Source organism: Amblyomma americanum, chromosome 2, assembly GCF_052857255.1.
Source record: "Amblyomma americanum isolate KBUSLIRL-KWMA chromosome 2, ASM5285725v1, whole genome shotgun sequence".
In the NCBI taxonomy this organism is placed as follows: Eukaryota; Metazoa; Arthropoda; class Arachnida; order Ixodida; family Ixodidae; genus Amblyomma; species Amblyomma americanum.
In genome coordinates, this window is record NC_135498.1 from 47,724,368 (window position 1) to 47,746,629 (window position 22,262).

General features: G+C 49.9%; 1 protein-coding gene across 28 annotated transcripts in view; it reads left to right on the forward strand.

The window, feature by feature from the left end:
- The first annotated feature begins 296 nt into the window (after positions 1–296).
- Positions 297–22,262, forward strand: part of LOC144121173 (uncharacterized) — a 229,387-nt gene continuing 207,421 nt past the window's right edge. For 17 of the 28 annotated variants that reach the window (XM_077654197.1, XM_077654204.1, XM_077654219.1 and 14 more), the window contains exon 1: positions 532–767. The gene's annotated coding sequence lies outside the window, so the exon portion shown is untranslated. Of the gene's footprint in view, positions 768–22,262 lie in introns of all 28 variants that reach the window. The other 11 variants (XM_077654212.1, XM_077654214.1, XM_077654232.1 and 8 more) reach the window with 8 other exon arrangements.

The window sequence follows — 22,262 nt, forward strand, 5'->3', positions numbered from 1 at the left end:
GCTCATTATGTGCCAGCGGCGCTACTTCAGTGCTCACGCACACGCCTTGCCGTAAAGGCGAGCAGGCGAAAAGAGCGAACGCACAAAGAACGCGCTCACAAGTAATGGCGTGGCAAATGGACGCCCCTGAGAGCGCGACAGCTTCGGCGAGGCAGTTTTCCAAAGGCCACGCCACACCAGCTTTAGAAGCAAACACAAGCAGACGACGCAGCCGCTCTACCCCGCCACCCCTGCGGCGCATCGCAATGGACTCGACCAGAGACAGCCTCCTCCCGACCACGCATGCGCGGCGCCACGCGCTACCCGAGCCAATGGGAGCGAGCCAGAACGAGCGCATAACCGCTGCCTTCATTGGCTTGAATTTGGGCCGCCCAGGCCGTGTTCCCGAGCTGCTGTGGAAGGCGGGACCAATTATCTTGGGATCCCACAAGCTGTGCGTGACGTCACGTACTCGAGCGACCAATGGAAAGGCAGGTTTTTTGTCGCAGAAAGTTGGCCAGCCGGGCGCTGAAGAAGGAAAGAGGTTCTTGCGTTTTTCTGGGGGTGCGTCGAGGGCCGCCGACGTTGCTGAGCGTTGATCGTCGACAGCCCGTGCCGTGCGTTTCGCGAAAACCGCTTCGGCGTTCCATTGCACCAGTGAAGTGCGCGAACACGGTGTGTGATAACCTGCTACGACGCACTCTCTTTGGATAACTGGCACGACGCAACCACGACGGCTCGACCCCTTGGATCTATCGACGACTCGTGGATCTCGCACCACCATTTCGGTGAGTCGTCTTCCTCGTGGCATGTTATTTGAGCCTGAATTCGCGCTAGCGCTCTGCTAGGGCTCTTACTGCGGTGCCCATGTATCCCTGCTTCTTCTGTGGCCATTGAGCTCCATTCGGGGAGCTTCATTTCGATTCAGTGATATTGGGCATGACCAGCGTGTAGGTTGAGCCTAGCGTTGCGTCCGTTGTACGCCAGCGTGCGCAAACGTCCGCACATTTCCAAGGCTGGAGTTTTCCCGAGATAACTGATATGCCTTCGGGCGTTTTTTTTTGTTCTTGCTCGCGAGGGCCCCGCAGTCGCGGCTCGCTGCCCGCCGTCGCGCATAATAATTAAGCGACATCGAAAGAACGAAGCGACCCGCGGCCCCAATCATAATTTCCATACTTAAGGGTAAGGGAAGCGGGAGAGAATGTCGTCGAAGCAAACACAACCGCGACATGGTCGGCGGAGCGATGAAAATAGTCGCAGCGGGCGACCGAGCGCTCCCATCGACCGCGGCGGAGAGTGCGAGGAGGCGTCGTTCGTTGCATAAAACCTACACAGAAAAGCAGAGAATCCCCCGCTGTTAAATAATCTCTGTTGTTGGAAAAAAAGCAAAATACTGCCTGAGCAAAAAAAAAAAAGTGACCATTGAGGCGAAGCCGACCAAAATGACCGTGAGGGCGCGCTGCCGAACTTGCCCCGGTTGCCATGGCGACGCAGACGCCCCTTTCGGCTGTCGTCTGCTAGAATGGCTGCCGCTGCTGCGGCTTGCTCGAGCTGCTGCCCTGAATGCCGACTTTGCGCCGCACGGCTGCCGACGGGTTGCGGCTGAGCTGTTTCGACGAACCCTCGCGCTACTTGTAGTTTTGCGATACGCTGAAAATAGACCAGCCACTGTACCTTGTAGCCATAGGAGAGCTTCGCGCCCTGCTTTCTTTCCAAACGGCCCTATGCCGGCGGGCCTGGTCGTATCTACTCCCTCCAGAGTTTTTCCGTCACGACCATCACGCGTGAGCCCTCCTTGTGCCTCAGCTGTCCTCCCGCGTCTCCTTCTCCTCCTCGCCTGTTCGTTGAAGGGGTGGGGAGGGGGGGGGGGGGGCTATCTGCATGCGTCCTTCCGGGAGCCGGGGCCTGGAAAGTGGGGAGCGGACAGGGTGGGGGACGACAAGCTGACAGCAGCCGGCAGTCTTCGCAAATCCCGGCTCCGGATGTGTTCCACCCACCGTCGTCGGTTTATCTTTTTCTTTTGATTCCTCTCGCGGCCGCACCCCCTGCGCTGCTGCCAACGAGTGTCTGTAGTTTTCCTCCTGCTGGGTATCGGCGGTGGCCTGTCCAGTGCCGATGTTCTCAGTTCCCAGGGGGCTCACCGAAGGGGAGTGGGAGACGCGAGCGGGGAGGGCGCAGGCGATAGATTAGAGCGAGGCCTAGCTGGGCGCAACCGCCGGCGGCGCCCGATCCGCCCTTACTTTCTCTCTCCTCCTCTGTCGCCGGCGCGCGCTGCATGACGGGACGAAAACAGCCAGTCTTGTGAAGTCTCGCAACCGTCTGGTTGTGGAAGCCGGGAAGCATTGCGTATGGCTTCTTCGTGCGTACTCCTTCGAAGCGGCGGCAGCCAGCTGCAGCTCGAGGTGGTTTTTAAGATGGATTGTGCCTGCTGCCGAGGCTGCTTGCTCTCCACCATGACGCGTTTCTTCGAACGGACTTGTGTGCGTGTCGCCTAGTGCTGCGCCGCCGCCGCCGGCAGGATTTCCACGAGAGCGTGCGGCGCCTTCGGCTATTCGTGGTCGGGGTCTGACTACAGCTAGGTGGATATCTCGAGCTGGTTTTGCGACGGATACAGTTTTTCGCCGTTTGTGTGGCCGCGTTCAATCAGGTTGTATTTTTTGTTTCCGAAGTTTTGTGCCCGCTGCATGTATCGAGGACGTTTGGTTTGTGTCTTGAAGCTGACAAGAGTTCGTCCCGAGATCTGAGCTTCTACTTTATGACGTACCCCTTTTTGCGCCGCTTTCTGCGGGCGTAACGACGTATTCTCTTCAACTTTGTGCACCGCTTGTGTTGAAATTCATCTACCATCTTTAGCTTAGCGTAAAGAATGTTGTGTTAGTCTCGAACTTAAGCACCGTCGTATTGATTTCTTTGTGCTCGTTGTGTGGAAGATTTTTCTCCCTTCTTAGTCAAGTTTCTCGCTTTTCCCGTGAAATGAAATGACAATTTGCCTTATGCAAACATCTGTTTCTTCCAACGTGATTTACCTGTAACCGTTTTTCACCGATCAGTCAGTAGCTATATGGCGCGTTTCAAAAAATTAATTGCGTTATTTCGACTAGGCATTTAGACACAGAAGACACGCCATCGCCTCCATATGTTGTGGTCGAGTTGTGCAACTGTGTGGATGGACAGCCCTTGCTTCGGCTACAACACGTGCAGTGCTTTGTGTATCCAGCGTGTGCTCATAAAAAGAAATCCAGTACGAATGCCGTAGTAATTACCAGCGTGCTGCATGCCACACAACAGTTTGTATTCCTATTCATTGAGCTGTTTGTGAATAAAGCTTTGAATTTTTTTTGCTGTGCATGTGTGTTAGCGGAAATTTGTGCGTGTCTCGTAACGCACGGTTTCTGGCGGACTTCGACAGTCTGCCCGAGCGCTGTGAATGGCGTCGTTTCGGCTTGCGTGGCACGAAATGGATTCCTTCTTGAAAGTTTTTTTTTTTTTTTCAAGATGCTGTTCTCAGTTTATGAAGAGAAAAAAAGGGGCTGTGGTACTTCTGGCGCCACACGACGCTCACTGCGATTGACTCTGGCATCTTCCTGTGCGCATACCTGCTGTACTTAAAACGGCCCTTGAAGTCAGTCTTCCTGTAGTCAAAGCAGGCTTTGCTTTCCTCCTGTAGACTCTGTTGGCTCGTGGGTGATGCAGGTGCAGTCGGCGCCTTTCAGCTGTACCGCCATGGGCGTCAGCTCACTTTACCGCATTTGAGGCTTTTGCTGTGGAAGTCTATGACTTTTTAGTGAGTGTCTATAGCGAAACCATCTTTAAGGATGCTTGCGGTTTCGGTGATTCGAGTAGTGAGCAGATCTGGTGGTTGTAACCTCGCGGTCGCGGAACTTGCCTTGCGCATGAGTCAGAAAATGAATTATATTAGTTACATATGCGTGACTTACATGTATGTTGTATTGAGTGTAGTATTTGGCACCAGGCTGTCTCACGTTTTGAAAGTATTCTAAAGGGAAGCTTTTGGAGTTAATGCGTCCAGACACGCGCATCGCCCACACGCTGGACACAACTGGCGTCGTGGCTCGCTGGCTGTGACGTTTCGCTTGCTGAGCTCGATTTCATGGGTTCGATAATAATAATAGGTTTATTACCACTCACGCATTTCGATGAGTACGAAAATGCAAAGATGCCGGTATGCCGAGGCTTCGTTACGGCGGGTGGCTGAAACTGATCAGGAGCCTCCACTTCAATACAGGCGTGCTCCTCGTAGTAGTTTTTTTTGTGTTTCTTCTGGGTCCTTGTCCAAGTTTTGCGCCCACTTCTTTTATATCATGCAAAGCCCACTTGGCCGACAACATGCTCTTCTCATCGTAGTGTACAGCGTTGCGTTTGCACGTGACCATCCGTTTAGCACCCACCTCCCTGCACCACACCTTGACCTCACCTCTTAGTCTGATTTTCTTCATAAAGTTCAAACACCTACCATACCCCTGACCCCCAAGACTTGGTTAAGGCTTCATATTGCGCAGAAAAATTGACTTTCTCTCGCTCTCCGTTTAACGAATGGGGCTGAGGACACAGACTGCATTGTTTTTCTAATTTGTTAAGGAAAGCCTGCAGCCACTGTGTGCGTGCGTGCGTGCGCGGAGGGGGGGGGGAGAAATGCAGTTACACGAATTGCTAAAAAAATATGGCAAACTTTGACGATTTTAATAGGTACAAATACGTAAGGTAGACATCGTAAAGAGTGCTGATGTTATGGGCCTCTGAAGTCTTTTATTTTAAAGGTGTTTATTTTGACCTCGGCTGGCTGAAACCAGTGTCTGTTATGCACGAAGGCGATTCTCAAACGCCGTCGACCCGCCGCGGTGGCTCAGTGGTTAGGGCGCTCGACTACTGATCCGGAGTTCCCGGGTTCGAACCCGACCGCGGCGGCTGCGTTTTTATGGAGGAAAAACGCCAAGGCGCCCGTGTGCTGTGCAATGTCAGTGCACGTTAAAGATCCCCAGGTGGTCAAAATTATTCCGGAGCCCTCCACTACGGCACCCCTTTCTTCCTTTCTTCTTTCACTTCCTCCTTTATCCCCTCCCTTACGGAGCGGTTCAGGTGTCCAACGATATATGAGACAGATACTGCGCCATTTCCTTTCCCCAAAAAACCAATAATTATTATTAAACGCCGTCGATGAACATGGCTCGCCCTCGCGCAGCTTGTAATTGTAACCAGGTTTGTTGTCGAGAGCATCAGCATGCTGCCTCTTTTCTGCCAGAACTATTTTACACTATAAGAGTTGTATCTGCGACGTTCTGGTTGCCAACGTGCATATGTCTGCTCACAATCAAGTCGTCACCCGCCGCGAGTGGCTCGCGCTACTTTTCCCGTCTTCAAGTGGGGTAGGTGGGGCGCGCGGTTACCTGTGAGCGCTGTGCAGGTGCCCACAAAAATTTTCGGAACACGAAAATTGCAAGAAAGCCTAATTAGAAAGCAGCCTAAGAATGTGGCCATGAAGTGAACTGCGTGTTTTGTAGTTCCCACCGCCACCTGCACAATGCACCCCTCAGTGCCCGGTTGCGCTTCTGGTTAGGGAGGAAATTAATGTTATTCATTATTTCGGCGTTCTGAAATCTCTCGTAGCTCTAGAGCTCTTCCTGCTCATCAGATGAGCACCTGGCGCCTCATGGAGTTCCCGTTGTTGTCGGGTGGGACGCGCCGTCAAACGCTTCTCGGAGGCTCTGTGCACTGGCGTGGGAGTTGAAATTGTTTTTTTGGGAAAGGAAATGGGGTAGTATCTGCCTCATATCATGGCGGACACCTGAACCGCGCCGTAAGTGAAGGGATAAAGGAGGGACTGAGAGAAGACAGGAAGAAAGAGGTACTGTAGTGCAGGGCTCCAGAATAATTTCGACCACCTGGGGATTTTTAACGTGCACTGACATTGCACAGCACACGGGCGCCTTAGCGTTTCGATGGAGGCAAAACGCGGCCGCCGCGGTCGGCTTCGAACCCGGGAACTCCGGATCAGTAGCCGAGCGCCCTAACCACTGAGTCACCGCGTCGGGTAGTACGTGTTGGAGTTAAAATTGGTTTTTTGGGAAAGGAAATGGCGCAGTATCTGTCTCACATATCGGCGGACACCTGAACCGCGCCGTAAGCGAAGGGATAAAGGAGGGACTGAGAGAAGACAGGAAGAGAGGTGTGCCGTAGTGGAGGGCTCCGGAATACTTTCGACCACCTGGGCATCTTTAACTTGCACTGACATCGCACAACACACGGGCACCTTAGCGTTTCGCCTCCATCGAAACGCGACCGCCGCGGTCTGTCGGGTTCGAACCCGGGTACTTCTGCTGCGCTGGCACCGATGAAGAGTGGGAGCTTCGAAAGCTACGGAAAGGCGCATGACTGACCCCTTGTAAATGTGGGCACCTTAGTTGCGCTTTAATCTATGTGGCGGTAGTGACAAATGAGCACTGCATGCGTTGGCATTGACAAGGTTGTGGCAGAAACGCGCCACTGAAGCTATTGGCCGCTGGCGTTCATTGTGTTATTGGCGTTGAAAACGTTCTATAATGATTTTGAGGAAAGGAAGAGCGCGTAACTAGCTCCCTGGGTCAGTGGACGCCTCAATCGCGTTTTGAGCTACCTGGCGGTGGTGAAAGAGATGTGGGCTGCATGCATTAGCGCTGACAACGTTGTGGCAGACGCGCGGCACTGCAGCAATAGGCCGCAGCGTTCATTGGGTGACCAACCTCGCGCGATCGACCATTTTACTGCCAGGATGGCAGGGTGAACGCGCTCAACGTTACAGACGCCAAGGCGCGTCTGATTACCGGATAAACCACACCTTTCGCTCTCTAACCAGATCCAACAGTAGTTAAACCCCAGCTAATTTTTTTCTCTCTCTCGTTACCTCGGCAGCGTTGCTGATAGGAATAGTATCTTCAGTGCAAGCGTTTGGCACCGTTTGATGACCCGCCGCGGTGGCTCAGTTATAAGGTGCTCGTCTACAGATCCGGAGTATAGCCGGATCGAACGCGAGCTCGGCGCTGCGTTTCGATTTAGGCGAAACGCAGAAGGCGCCCGTGTGCTGCGCGATGTCAGGCGGTCAGTTATTTCGGAGCCCCACTACTGCACCTCTTTCTCTTTCTTCCCACCTTCCTCCCTTCCCTTACGGCGCGGTTCGGGTGTCCACGGAGATATGTGAGAGTTACTGCGTCATTTCGATGTTAGGGGGAAGGGATAAAGGAGGGAGAGAAAGAAGGGAAGGCTCCGGAATAATTGTTACCACCTGGGGATCGTTAACGTGTGCACTGGCATCGCACAGCACACGGACGCCTTAGAGTTTCGCCTCCATCGAAACGTGGCCGACGCGGTCGGGTTCCAACCCGGGTTGTAGTTGTAGTAAGCTGTTTTTTATTAAAATAATAAAAAAGGAAGGAAAAAATTTTTGCTAGCATCATCTGCCATCGATACCTATCTGAAGCGCCTGAGCTGGGACAGCGGAAATAAAGGATAGCAGGCAGAATGGAGAAATGAAAGAGGTGAGGGGACAGAAAGAGAGGAAACCCGGGTTTTCCAATTTACCATTTGAGGCTTAACTATTAATATTGACTCTAATGCCGGAATGTTGGGCTGCTTGGATTCTTTTGCGACATTTACGCGACAACATTCACGTCTGGTGATGGCGCAGCTGAGTGGACAACTATGCCAGATTGGTGGCGCGAATAACAGCTGAGCGTTTGCAGTACGAAGCAAACGATGTTTGAACGCACAAGTAACAAATGAAGAAGGTGTAGAAGTTTTGAAGTTGCGCGTACATCACGTGGAGGCTCGGCTACTTCAATGGGTTGTTTTTGAAATGTAATTCCGGAAGCTCGCGCGATTAACCTTTTAGGGCTCAATTTTTTGGCGCCGCGCTATTGTTTCGAAATGTGTCATTTGTGGCTGTATGAACCACGAGGCGGTCCAGTCCAAGTGCCAGGTACAGACGCTTATTTCACGAAGAAATTTACCAGCTTTCTGCCCGTACTAGAGTTTTACGCAATCCTTGAGAAGCAAAATGGCGTCTGCCAACCGAACAGCGTTTGTTGCCAACCGGTAGTAAGTACCTTTGAAGATCACAAAACAAGAAAACTGACCTCGAACAGGACGGAGTGATAACGATTGCACGGGTGTTGTTAGCAGCCACGGTGCTTACAGCTGTCCTTTAGTTCCGAGAACGGTAAAGCGTACACGGAGGACATAGCAGGTGGGAAGGTTGCAACACTCGGGGCATTTTTAAAGATGCGAAGCGATCGATGGCGCGTTCACAATGTAATGTATTCGGTTTTGCGTTCGCCCCAGTGTTTCATCGATGCTGCGTGCGGTTTCAAGGTTTTCGAAAGACTGTTCTTTTCTGCACATGCAAACGTTGCCGTCAACTGCACTGACCGCATGGACGGCCAAGTTAAAGGCCCTTCGTGTACGTATAGCGTGGTATTGAAACCTTGGGTTCGTATCTATTACATCCCTGTTTGATTTGGTTTGGTTTATGGAGGTTATATTGTACCAAAGCAACTTAGTCTATGAGGGACGCCGTAGTGGAGGGCTCCGGAAATTTCGACCACCTGGGGTTCTTTAACGTGCACTGTGCACTGACATCGCACAGTACACGGGCCCCTAATAATAATTGGTTTTTGGGGAAAGGAAATGGCGCAGTATGTCTCATATATCGTTGGACACCTGAACCGCGCCGTAAAAGAAGGGATAAAGGAGGGAGTGAAAGAAAGGAAGAGGTGCCGTAGTGGAGGGCTCCGGAATAATTTCGACCACCTGGGGATCTTTAACGTGGTGCACTGACATCGTAGAATTTTGCCTCTATCGAAATTCGACCGCCGCGGCCGGGATCGTACCCGCGTCTGTCGGGTGAGCAGCCGAACGCCATAGCCATGCACTGAGCCACCACGGTGGTTCATCCCTGTTTTAGTGCTGCGATTGTTGTGGTGCATGTCAGTGGATTGTCGCACGTCAGCACCATGCTTTTGGTAATCTTTTCGAAGGACTTAGTAGAGGCAAATTTCTTTCATTCGTACGCGAAGGGAACCGAAATTTTATTCGAAATATGCCGAGTTTTAACTTAAGGGAACCCGATATGGCTTTCCGCAATGCACGTGACGGTCGATGGGATCGAAGCGCTGGTTCGAATAAGCCGGAAGTTTGAATTAAGCGAGTCCGAATTAAACGGCAGTCAGCGGTCTAAGCAATGGTTTTGAGATCAATTTAATTCAGCGGGTATCTCAACCTCGCCGCTCGCTCTGACCGGAGCACGTGGCGTCTTGTGTGGTTGCCGCCTCCGCGAGACCCGAACCTCGTGCTTCCCTTTCACTCAAGTTTCGTAAAAGAATCGATGCCTTCCGAACGGATCTTCGAAACTGCTGTGGTAGCTATTTAGTGCACAACACCCATATTCTTGCTCCTACGGAGTGTACTGAACGCAGCACGGAATACGCAATACACACAGTGTATAACAGGAACTGCTATATAAAGTCTTGAAAAGTAAGGGCATTTTTTCGTGCAGCGATGGTCCGGCTGATACACAGTGCGCCTTTGTGCATTCTATAGTGCGCAAATTTTAAGCCTTCGCTCTTACATTACACCTGTCTCCACGAACGCCGGGCATGCAGCGGCGTCGCAGATGCTGCCGTTATCAAATACCTCCGCCCTCATTTTACCGCCGAAAGGTTCGCAAAGGTTGCACGACGACGACGAGCAGGGCGCGCGCGACCTGACAGCTACGAACAGCGAAAGGCGTGTATATAGCGCCGCACCGAGGGCGCATGCGCGCTGCTTCTTCGAGGGCGCCGTCGTATGATGCCCTTGCATTTCTAAGGTTCACTTGTAGCTGCTGTATTAAGTGAAATGGTACGAGTGAGAATTGCTGAAAGGAAATGAAAATTGCTTTCGCGGATGAATTCTTGCGTAAAAGCTGTGTTCTCTTCTATAGCTTTCTTAATATGTCTCTTGGAATGAACGTAATTGCCAACAAAATGGCGTCAGTCGGGAAATCAACCGCACCTTTCAAACCTGCGCTCTCCCACGCATGTGGTTGCATTGTGCGTCTGCGAAAAAAAAAAAAGGAAAGTGTATTCTATACCAGAAACCGCCGCGGCAGCTGTTGGAGGGGTTAAACTTCTTGGGAAATCGTTGGTCCTTTTTGCGCAGGCACGGTTGCTCACCTCGGTTTCTTTAAGGAGCGAATGAAATCTGTCTCTTCTTGATTAAAGATGCTGAGAGGCCTTTTCCATACCAGCAACGTACATGCATGCTTTCGAAAATATTCCTCTTGGCCGGAATGCCAACTATGAGTGCACTGCACGGAAGATGTGTTGCATGCACTTTCTATATATACATTTTAATTCATCTTTATGGAGTCGCTCGCCAGCCGCTGTATTTGTGCAAGTTTATGACTTTCACGAAATACCCCCCCCCCCCCCCCCTACGTTGCTGTAACGTTGCTTTCAAGTCGCGTATTCCAGAGGTGATTCGATATTTACAAAAAAATATATTTGAACAAGATATTTCCCTGGTTAGATAATCCAGCCTCGGCAGTGGCGCTTTGCTTCTAGCTGTTATGGCATTAAAAATATTCCTGCACTGAATAGAGAGAAGCATCTTTCTTGCATCACAGTTCAAAGGGCGGAATGAAGCGCTGTTTTGTGTGGCTGTGCAGCTTTAGGTCACTTCTCTTGGAACTCTGTGTTCTCTGCCGGTTTGAAACACCCACGTCGCGGACCTGGACTGTGTTTTAGTTCTTCACGACTAACTAGCGCAAGGTTTATCGGGGCATCAGGCAGTAGTACAGCAAGGGCAGTAGTTGTGACTGTGCACTTAGTGATCTATAGAAATGTATAGAAAAGGCTGCAGTGGAGTAGTGGGGCACGCATCCTTTACGCCGAAGGTCTAATTTCACGCGGTTCTGGGTCCCCGCAAAACTCGATTTGTTCAACCGTTGGTACCCGCTGCGTTGGTTGAGTGGCTCGGGCGCTCGGCTACTGATCCGGAGCATCAGTGTGCTATGCCATGTCAGTGCATGTTAAAGACTTCCAGGTGGTTGAAACTATTTCGGAGCCCTCCTCTACGGCACTTCTTTATTTCTCTCTCTTTCTCTCTCTCTCTCTGTCCCTCCTTTACAACCCTTCCCTTGCGGCGCGGTTCAGGTGTCCGTCGAGATGTGAGACAGATACTGCGCAATTTCCTTTCCCCCAAAACCAATTATGTTTTTTTCTTTCAACCCTTGGATGTTTCGCTTTATATACCGATGCGTTTACAGTGTTGATTCTCTTGGAATGGCTGCCTTCTAGCCGGCCTGGCTTATAGTCGAGTCGGTAGAGCGATTGTTCTATTCACCCTATGGCTCCGGTTGCGTTCCCTTATCCGGCCGAATTTTTCCCCAACAGCGTAGCTTTTTGTATGGCATGTAGAACGGGCTGAATTTGTGGCAGCGTGGTCGTAATAAGGTTGGAGAAGTTTTGCTTCCGCGGGAGCTGCCAGCTGTCGCGCAGCGTCGCATATCAGGGCTCTTCAGGTTGGTATAGCGATCGACAAGACAGAAAAGAAGGAACGCAGAACATTGCTGACTATAGCATCTAACGATCCCTGCAGGGAAACGCTCTTCAACAAACGTTGGTTGATAGCGATGCTTTGTTTCTCCGTTCTTGTCCTGTGAATCACTCCGTTCCCCTGTTGGCAGCAGGGACGCGCTTGGCACCGGAATCGGGTGGGAGACCAACGAACTCGAGCAGACACTGTCGATGCTGCAGCTTTCTTCTGAGTCGGCTTTTCACTCCACCTGCTCGCATTCCTGAAAGACTCGGCTTGGCTTCTGGCTGCGCTTCAAACCCCACGTGGACGCAGCCAGCGGCCACGCCATGAGCACACATACACTGCATTATACTACATTGTAAACGTACCCAGGAGCCCCACGCTCTCGAAGCCACCGCGGTCCTGTCTGTGACGGCCGCATTCGTCACCAGCCCACCGTGCAACCATGTTGCCATCGGCCGAACGGCGGCCCTTTGAACACGCCGACGTCTCGGAGAGGTCGTGGTCGTCCCGACCCGGGTCAGTCGCCGGTGTTCTCGCGGTCACGCCTGTCATCGGGCGCGCTCCGCAACTTCGTCCTGTCGCTGCGAATGCGGAGCAGCTTGCTTGCTTGGAAACCTCGAACCCGTCGTACACTGGTTGGCCTAAAGGAGATAGAAAAACGTGGAATTGGATTTGAAGCGTCAGACCGCGGAGAGTCGCGGGTATGACGGACGCGTAGGAAGAGCAAAGAAAGAATAATTACTGTAAGCGGCGAAGGCGTCGGCGGAAATTAGGGTGGCGGACCGCCGGCTGTGGGCTGCTGCTTGAGTGTGTGTCCAAGAAACGGTACGAAGGCGGCGAGCGTGGTACGCACGTTGTAGGAGCTTCGAAAAGCTTCGATAAAGTGAGCGGGGAAATAAGCTTCGGTTTGGTACACAGTTTCTTCCTGGTCCCCTTATTTATTGATTTATATTTATAAGCGTCAGCTGGCAGAAAGTTTGAATGCAGTGAGCCGGGAAAGGTGGCCATTCTAGAACGGACTCTCGTGAGAGCAGCTGTCATAATTCGACTCCAAAGTTTTGTTCACGCCTAAATCCGGCTGTCTGTGAGCAATCCGAAAGAACTGCCGAATGCTTGCTGTTGCAAACGGGTCTCTAGCTTTTCAGAAAGCGCGTGGACCGAAGTGTACTCGCTCGCGTCCAGTGCAAATTTGGCGGTGCGTCGTGGATACACTGTTGATATTTGTTCTTGTGGTGTAAAGATTGCAAACGGGAAGCTGCTGCGAAATAGATGCAGTGCATTCGCAGTCGTTTGCGAGGCAGTGCGAAGCGGTTGAGGCCTCCTCATATAGGCCGAATCGAAAACGCCTCCATTGGGTAAAGCAGATGTCGTGCCTTGCGCATGCGCACGTCGAATTACCACGTGCCTGTCCTCTCGACTTGCCGTGGCCTAAAATCTCCCTCGTTGTTAAGCGGGAACGGGAGGTTTCGATGTTAGTGAACCGTTTTGGGCTTTGTTTGACGGCGAGAATTTTGGCAGGGCAAACTATGTGCGAGGTGTATTTTATTTGACTTTTTAACGCGATAGCGTTTTAGGAGCTCGTGTCGCAGAAAAGCCGTTGTCTTCGGCGCCTTTGGCCGTGAGCGAAAAATGGCGCATCTCGGTGGACACCTGAACCTCGCCGTAAGGGAAGGGATTTTCCTTCCCTTACGGCGGGGTACGGGTGGCCAGCGAGAATTGTGAGGCAGGCGTCATTTCCTTTACTTAAGACCAATTGCCATTTCAATTTCCTTCCCTTATGGCCTGGTTCGGGTATCCACCGAGCTATGTGAGACAGGCGTGCTTTCCATTCCTGAAAAAAAATTTTTTCATTTTCCTTGCCCTATGGCGCGGTTCGGGTGTCCACCAAGATATGTTTCCTTTCCTTAAATTATCCGGCAAGAGATGTACGATGGCGCTCCTTCCGTGAATTCTTTGGCAATGCTGCAACACGCTGTCGCGTCCTCCAAATTTTGTTTTTTGCACTGAAGACTTTTTTTGTGGGAAGTGGGTGCAGCATAGTGACGGTTGACTTGAGTGGCCACTGACCTGTATTTATTCCCCCCTTTTGACATCTCTGGCCCATGTGGAGTTCGTTTATTAAACGCAGAAAACAAACGAACAAAGCGCCCATGTCTAATTCGCGTTATACACTGAAAGCGTTCACTCAGGGCTCCAGCGCCGACTGCTAGCGGCGAGATTTCGCAGTGCTGTCGCACGTGCGTCGTATGCGTGTTGTGCCTGGCAGTAAGCTATTTCGTCGCAACTTGCTTTTGCGAAATTCTCGAGTGTATAGCGGGAAGCGTTAGCGATGTGCGTGGTATACCACTCTGCAGCGAAATACGCCACTTGCGCGAATGTCTTGCCAACGAGCTTTTTCACGTAATCGAACTTGTGCAAGGCTCCCCGCCGAAACTCCATTGTGTCCGATGGAAATGACTTTCGCTTGAGCAACTTTCACCGCGCTGCGATTTCAGCGAACATTTTGAAAAGCAGTGAAGCACTGCCTCTATCCATCGTAAAACAGAGCTCGTGTCGTGTTCGTTCCGTCCTCGTGTTTTTCCGCGCTGTTTTACCATGAGTAGTAGTAACCAACTTGCCCAGCTTTCCGTACTTCACTGCCTCTGTCTAATGACGCGTCATTTTGGCAGACGTGCAACAACCTTCGTCCGCCGAACTCTGGGCGGACACTTGAATTTCGAAACTGGGCGCTAACCTGTCCACATTCGCTTGCGAAATTACGATATGCCATCTGTGCTTTATATGTTGGTAAGGCTACGCGGCTGGCTGCCAGCCTGAGTGGCATATATGCCTTAGTCGGAGTCACTGCTGCACACAGATAGCGATCGCGTTTCGTGATGCGGCATATAGTCGCCTTGCTCTTGGAATCGACGAGTGTTTTAACTTTAAATTGCAGTTTTAAATGTCAATATTAAACGTGCTATCCGCACCGTGCGCGCTCGGAGTTTTCACAGTTGGGAACGCGATCACCTTTGGGAACCATTTGGATGTTTGATATTTACTTCGGGTCAACAAAATAAACCGCAGCGCGCTCGTTTCATTTGAGCACGAACTTTCACTCAAGCGAACCGCCCATCCGTTACCATCCGTCTTAAATAGTCTTCGTTCTCAGCGCGTAGATGTTGTTACAATAGGGACGTATTCAACCTTTATACATGAGCACCGCACTTCTCTCAGCGTTCGTTCGTTATAATTTTTCACTCAAGTGTTTCCGTATGTGTATCATAAACTAACTTTTAGTGTTTTTCTTTGTACTTGGTGTTCAAATGTGCAAGAACGGGCCTCTGAAAAAAAAAAAACATTGTTTATTGAACGCGCGAACTTTGAGCCACGCCATCGTTGTTAACGTAAAGGAAAGGTGGCTGTAGCGGTATACACGAATAATAATAATAATAATAATAATAATAATAATAATAATAATAATAATAATAATAATAATAATAATAATTGGTTTTTGGGGAAAGGAAATGGCGCAGTATCTGTCTCATATATCGTTGGACACCTGAACCGCGCCGTAAGGGAAGGGATAAAGGAGGGAGTGAAAGAAGAAAGGAATAAAGAGGTGCCGTAGTGGAGGGCTCCGGAATAATTTCGACCACCCGGGGATCTTAAACGTGCACTGACATCGCACAGCACACGGGCGCCAGCGCTGTGAATTCTGCGGTTCGCATCTTTGTTAATTGGCGAACGGGAAATGCGTTCCGTGCGGTTGTCTTGCCAAGCTGACTCGTGTAAGCAAGCGTAGGTGTAATTGAACAGTGTCCACTATCGGACTGAAGCCGTGCCCCCTTATTCCATCCTGCTGTACTTGCGTGACGCATAAAATTGGCGTATCGTGTGAGAAGTTGCAGTTGTGATGTTTAAGTGCGTTTAATGAATTAAAAAAACAAACAAACATGCGATACGCGTATTAAACGCGCTCATGCGAAGCACGTGTAGTGGCAGCGGATGTGCGGGGTGTAACGAGCGTATATAACGGCAACAATGGCGGCAGGTATATACAGCGTTGCGTGGCCGTGACGCCGCCACATCTTGAGAGAGTGTTAATGTGCTTAACGCCACACAGTTGGCGGACGCGCATCACTGCGTTCATTAAGCTGCTGAGCGCGGAAAACGTGGAGTGTTCCTTTGGCTGATGCTTATCTCATCGATGTCAACGAACTCTTGCGACATTGAAGGGACTGTACATTGAAGTCGGCCTGTATCGATAGATTACTGCGTTCTAATGTCAAAGATGCTACCTTTAATGAAAAACTGCTCATGTTTAAGCTAGAAAAGGTAACGAAAAAAATTATTTTGAATACATGCAGTTAGCGCCATGCCCGGCTGTTTTCGCAAGCAAACTGCAGTGCGTCGACACAACCCTTTTACAGGTGGATCCCAGAGGCTAAGCAACTCCGCCATTTACTTTCTAAACGGGGATCACGGAGTCTATTTTTTGGTGTGTACGTCAGCAGCTTGAGTCCGGTGGCTTGAAAATTTTTAAATCCTGTTTTCTAGGCAATAAATGCGTCTTATGCGGCTGGTCAAAGCATCGGCAGACCCAGAAAGAGCCACTAAATCTATTTTTACCAAGAACACAAGTAGGACGGCACTTGACTTCAGTGGCACTTTAGCGACGGGTGGATATATATATATATATATATATATATATATATATATATATATATATATATATATATATATATATATATATATATATATATATATATATATATATATATATATATATATTCTCTGACTTTGTCCCCAATCTGCGAATTTCCGCGCTGTATACGGTGCGGCGTCGCGTGCAGAAGCCTCCCGGACGCGCTAACGACAAAGAAGGTAGCTTTGTCATCGACCGGTGTTTCGAAACCGCACTTGTGGAGTCGAAAGTTGGACTTGGCGTCCTTAACGTGCGTTAGCGACATTAGGCGATCGTTGACGCACTTAACAATACGCCTGAAAGGCTATTTGCGTGTCCTGGAAAACAGGTTGGTGCCCGCGCGGCCGCTTGAACGCCGAAACGTGTACGGCTTGCCAAATTTAGAGCGAGGTTAAGCGTCACGAAGTGGTAATTTAATTTCATTATTTTTTCATGCATGACCTCGGGGCGTACTACCCACACCATTGTAAAGGTGAATGGCTTGTTCAATATTAGGTTACGTTTCAGATTCAGACCATTTTATTTCCTTTCAGTTGAAAGTGGAAGACGAGGCAAAAGGCATGGAGCCTGACAAGGCCTCGACTCCCACCTTTAAGTTCGGAGCAGGCAAAACTTCAATACATTTGTAGGGATCTCTCCTGATGAAACGGTGTACACATAGACATAAAATATAAAGTGCATATGAACATGAAATGCTGGCTGTCGATTAAGGCAACGTTCGAAAGCACATCAGAGGATATTATTCGGTTGGTCCGAATAATACGACATTGCAGGATGTTAGTCAGTCTCTCTACTAGTAATTCTATTGCTGAACATTTTTCTACCGGTAATTGCTTGTTTTCTGTTGATTCTGCTGTCACGTTCCGATCAGCTTACCTGCCTTGTCTTTTGGCGCAGTGGTTTTACGAACCACGGATTTAGAACACGCCAGATTGGAATGGTGCTTTTTATGACATTTTGTCACATTTCCTGCGGTGGCCTCAATCAGTGCGGCACGCTGCTCTGCTTGGCGTCCCCACACGCCCTTACAAAAATGGTCTATAGACAGTCTGTAGCTTTCTTATAGACTATATTGTCTATTCATAGTCTATAGACCGTCTATAGACAAGTCTACTAAAGATGTACGGCGTTAAGTCTATAGATTGTCTATAGACGGTCTATAGGATTTGCATTGCCTATAGACTGTTGTCTAGAGTTTGTAGCGAGTCTATAGGCTGTCTAAAGAAAATTTTGTAATGGCAAGTTTTGCTGCTTTTCCTTGCTTGTTGTTTCCTTCCTTCTGTCGTGTTGTTTTCACGCTGCCTCTTGAGGATCCAAGTTCACTGCCGTTGCATGTGGACAAAGGATTTCATTCGTGCCGGCCTGGCAAACTTGGTGCAGTTTTCTAGGGGTCACATCTGCCTTCATTTGTAATTCTGTCACGACGAAACGATGGCGAAATTTACTGCGAGCATGCAAGCTGCTGAATGAGCCCGAGAGCTCATTTGCACTTTTATTTACTCACTTCATACCGTTGACGTGTCGGGCAGACATCTCTGTCTGATTTATATAGGGATAAATTAAAGCGAGGTAAGCAATGGGTCGATCAACACTTGACATTGTAAACGGGCTATCGCCGCGTGTCTGCGTAGTAAAGTGGTTTGATCTTAGTTTTGTCTTTTTTAAGAATGTTTGTTTCCAAGGAGAAGTATCACATAGATTCTGTGTGTCTTCGTGGGGCTTTACTTGCAAATCGGCTGTGTTCAGCGCTTGTTCAGTGGTTATGGTGTTCGGCTGCTGACCCGAAAGACGCGGGTTCGATCTCGGCCGCGGCGTTCGCATTGTGATGGAGGCGAAATGCTATAGAGTCCCGTGTGTTGTGCGATGTCGGTGCGCGTTAAAGAACCACGGGTGGTCTAAATTATCCGGAGCCCTCCACTACGGCGTCCCTCACAGCCTGAGTCGCTTTGGGATCCCATAAAACCAAAATAAATGGAATTTGTTCAGTGTCTGAACGCGCGCAACAAAGGTGACCTTCGCCCAACTGAAATGCGCGGCTGGCCGTTGGTGCTCGCACTCGCGTCATCACGGCCCACGCTTTCCCGTATATGCGAGCTCGTAGTGATGCTGTATTCTTTTTGGGATCATGCAGTTTTTTTTTTAACATTGTAGCAAAGGCTACTAATGACGGGTGTGCCGCCGATTACGTCACGTTCAAACAGAGTGAGTCGAGCATCAAATCCTGTGGTTTCTTCTACTTTTTGTGATAAATTTGTCACCGTGCGTGCGAGGCTTTTATATATACCTGCATAATGCATGGCACCGTTGTACGCGCCATGAAAAGATATCGATTCCCGCAGTTTGTATTTAATTTATACCGTAATTACTCGATTCTAACGCGCTCCGTGTTCTATCGCGCTCGCGATTTTTCGTGTTCGCGAAGGCGGGAAGGGCAGAAGTTCTCCATGGAACCTGAAGCAGCGTTCATTTTCGCTCCATCTTGGTGGTGTAAAGGTGGTGTAACGTTTATTAAAACAGCTTTAATGTCGTGAGTCCTCGGCACTTTTGGACAGTTCTTTTTCGCTTATTCCGGGACTGTACACCACAGCGTGTAGTATTCCGTGCCGACGTATATATGCGCCGTATACGCGTTTTAGCACTTGATCCGCAGCGAGGATGATGTGAAATAAGCTGACGGTTAACCACGTGACGGAAAACATCGAAAAGTGTAGTTGAGCACAACGTCTTGAACGAAATGCCAACTGCCGCCTCAAGAAGGCTTAACCGCCATCTTGCAGTGGCAATGACGCTGCGGTTACTCCTAGCGCGGTTTCGGTTTTCTTTCCCACGGTAATGCGCATGGCGTTTTTTATCCCAGTTTTCGTGAGATTATGTACGGTGATTACGGTGCATGGTGAGACACAATTGCTTAAAAGCGTGTGGTTACCCCGCCGCGGTGGCTCAGTGGTTAGGGCGCTCGACTACTGATCCGGAGTTCCCGGGTTCGAACCCGACCGCGGCGGCTGCGTTTTTATGGAGGAAAAACGCTAAGGCGCCCGTGTGCTGTGCGATGTCAGTGCACGTTAAAGATCCCCAGGTGGTCGAAATTAATCCGGAGCCCTCCACTACGGCACCTATTCTTCCTTTCTTCTTTCACTCCCTCCTTTATCCCTTCCCTTACGGCGCGGTTCAGGTGTCCAACGATATATGAGACAGATACTGCGCCATTTCCTTTCCCCAAAAAACCAATTATTATTATTATATATTTCGAACCTGCAATAGCACCGCCGTATTGTGTTCTTTCAACGGGACCAAATGAAGCCTGGTGCAGAACCACAGCGGAATGCGAGTAGCTCCGCAGTATCTAAAGGAAATAAGTAGTATAGGCGCTGAGTGGTGTATTCGTTTCTTTTTCGCGAATGAACAAACGGTCCGAACTTTTTGGCTTTTGGAGTGCCTGCAAATAATCTTGAGTGAGCTGGCTTCGATTTTCATTGTTTAGCGTGTGGAGATGTTCTTGTGGCAACTGCGACAGAATAATATATTTTGTGTACGCGCTATACACATGGGCAGACTACCCTATCTTTTTAACAAAGTGCATACATTATTTTCGATACTATCAACTCGTTAGTATCCTGATAGGAGTCACACAACCTGCAATACTAATGTCAAAGTAAACTGCAAAGTGGTCCAAAAGGAGTGTAGTCAGCCACTTCTAAGTAAACAAAAGCCCCGATCACTACAAATGCAGTACCATCGTAACGTCGCCGGCGCTCGTTGCAGCTCGACCTTCGGGATTCGGCGTGTACATTTCTAAGCCTCCACACTTTCTGTTGCACCGTGCAGTTTTTTTTTTCTTAAAGGCATTTTAAAAGAGCGAAATGCTTCTTTCCTCGCCATATTTTTTTAGACATTCGTTAATGCTTGTTTTTTAAAAGGACGGATGTTAAAAAAGAAATTCATGATATACATTTACGTAAGTACACTCTGCGCATACTTGCGTAATTGCACAAGACATTGCTTTTGTCGGCAAGAGGCAGTGAATAACAACCTAGTGTTTCCTTTTTTCTTTCTTCCTTCACTACGGCGTCGCCTTGGCGCATGTGCTTGTGCATGATTAACCGACTGCTCCATGGCGTTTTTCTCCCGCCGCGCGTTATCGACGCGCGGGATTTAGCTGCGGCCTTGAGGAGAGTTTGTGCCACTACTACCACTATGCCACCAGCGCGCATGCATAGAAGCGAGCGAAGCAGGTGTGCTAATAACGCATCGTCTAAATCTGGCAACATGTGCAGCGACACGCCTTCGCTCCGGCATCCCCCTTTCGCCCTGACCTTAGAATGGGCCCTCGCTTGTTCCTGCTTTTTATGCCCCCCCCCCCCCCCCCCCCCCCCCCCCCCCCCCCGCCCAGTCCCCTAGGTCTTGATAGCCGCTGGTTGTCCTTACGTTGCCGCTGGTGTCTCGAGACTATGGCTTTGGAGCTTATAAAGTCGTTTAATTATGCGCTACCGCAGCGCATCTACCTAAGTTGCCGACCAGCATAACTGCATGCTTGGCATGTTTCATGTAACAGTCGAACCTCGTTGTAAGGAAACGGCTTATAACGAAGTAATGGGTATAACGAAGGAACGACGAATCCCCTTGGATGCTCGTTCAACACGGGGTTATATCGAAGCTACCTACGGCTGTGACGAAGTAATCGCAGGGCCCCTTCTAGTTCGTTATAACGAGGTTCAACTCTATGTGGTTCCACTCTGCGACCTCTTTCCAATAAGCGCGCCCCCCCCCCCCCCCCCCCCCTCCCTGGTCGCTGCCATATATTGCTCGGTGGGAGGGTGGAATTGGTAGCGTGAGCCTGTGTACCTGTTCCCGGCATTCCAAAGAGAAGCTGCTTTGGCATCTGCGTGTACTCGATGGAAACGTCCGTAAGATGGGACGTTCTCGAAACCTGATGTTGGGTGGCCATTATTGTCTTCTCTTCAACCTTGTAGTATAGCCGTGCTTTTGGGAATCGAGATTCGCCGCTCAGATAATACCGGGATAGCAACCACCTAGGTAGCTGTCACCGTGGACAGCGGAGTGGACGTGAGTATTCGGTTGCTGCGCATTGCAGAAATATTGCAATGAAAATTGATCATCACCTCGTGTGTCCGAGCGCCACAGCTTAGGTGCGACAGCCGCATAAGCGAAGTGGCAAAAGCGCGGAAGGACACGGAGGTGGTGCTTCGACGCGCGTCCAGGACGGACGCACTGGCGCTCCAAAGGTGGCGGCCACACAGTCGAGTGTTCACCCTAAGGGTGGATGGCACTGTACCAACAGCGTCAAAGGAAACACGAACAGAATTACTGAGACCCGAACACAACACAATATTAGCTGTCGGAGAATACAGCCGGGTTCATTTAACACTTCCGCGCTGCTGTCTTGCCATCAGTGAAATAACATTAGGAAAGTTAATCACAAGGTGAACAAGGGAGGGAAAAGCCTCATGTGCTGGACAACGTTTCGTTTCGATAAGAAGACTTGTCTTCGTCCGGGCAAAGCGTTCATCATTGGCGGAGTTTAACATAGGGCCGTCGGAGTAGTCCCATGTGATTGTTAATAATAATTGGATTTTGGGGGAAAGGAAATGGCGCAGCATCTGTCTCATATATCGGTGGACACCTGAACCGCGCAGTAAGGGAAGGGATAAAGGAGGCAGTGAAAGAAGAAAGGAGGAAAGAGGCGCGTTGCTCACTCCGATGAGCAAGGCCCGAGGTTAGTATACACTGTCGCTCTGATCTAACGCCTTGACGTTTTGCTGCTCCGGTTTCAATCGCTTTTGTTAATAATTGGTTTTTTGGGGGGGAAAGGAAATGGCGCAGTATCTGTCTCATATATCGTTGGACACCTGAACCGCGGCGTAAGGGAAGGGATGAAGGAGGGAGTGAAAGAAGAAAGGAAGAAAGAGGTGCCGTAGTGGAGGGCTCCGGAATAATTTCGACCACGTGGGGATCTTTAACGTGCACTGACATCGCACAGCACACGGGCGCCTTAGCGTTTTTCCTC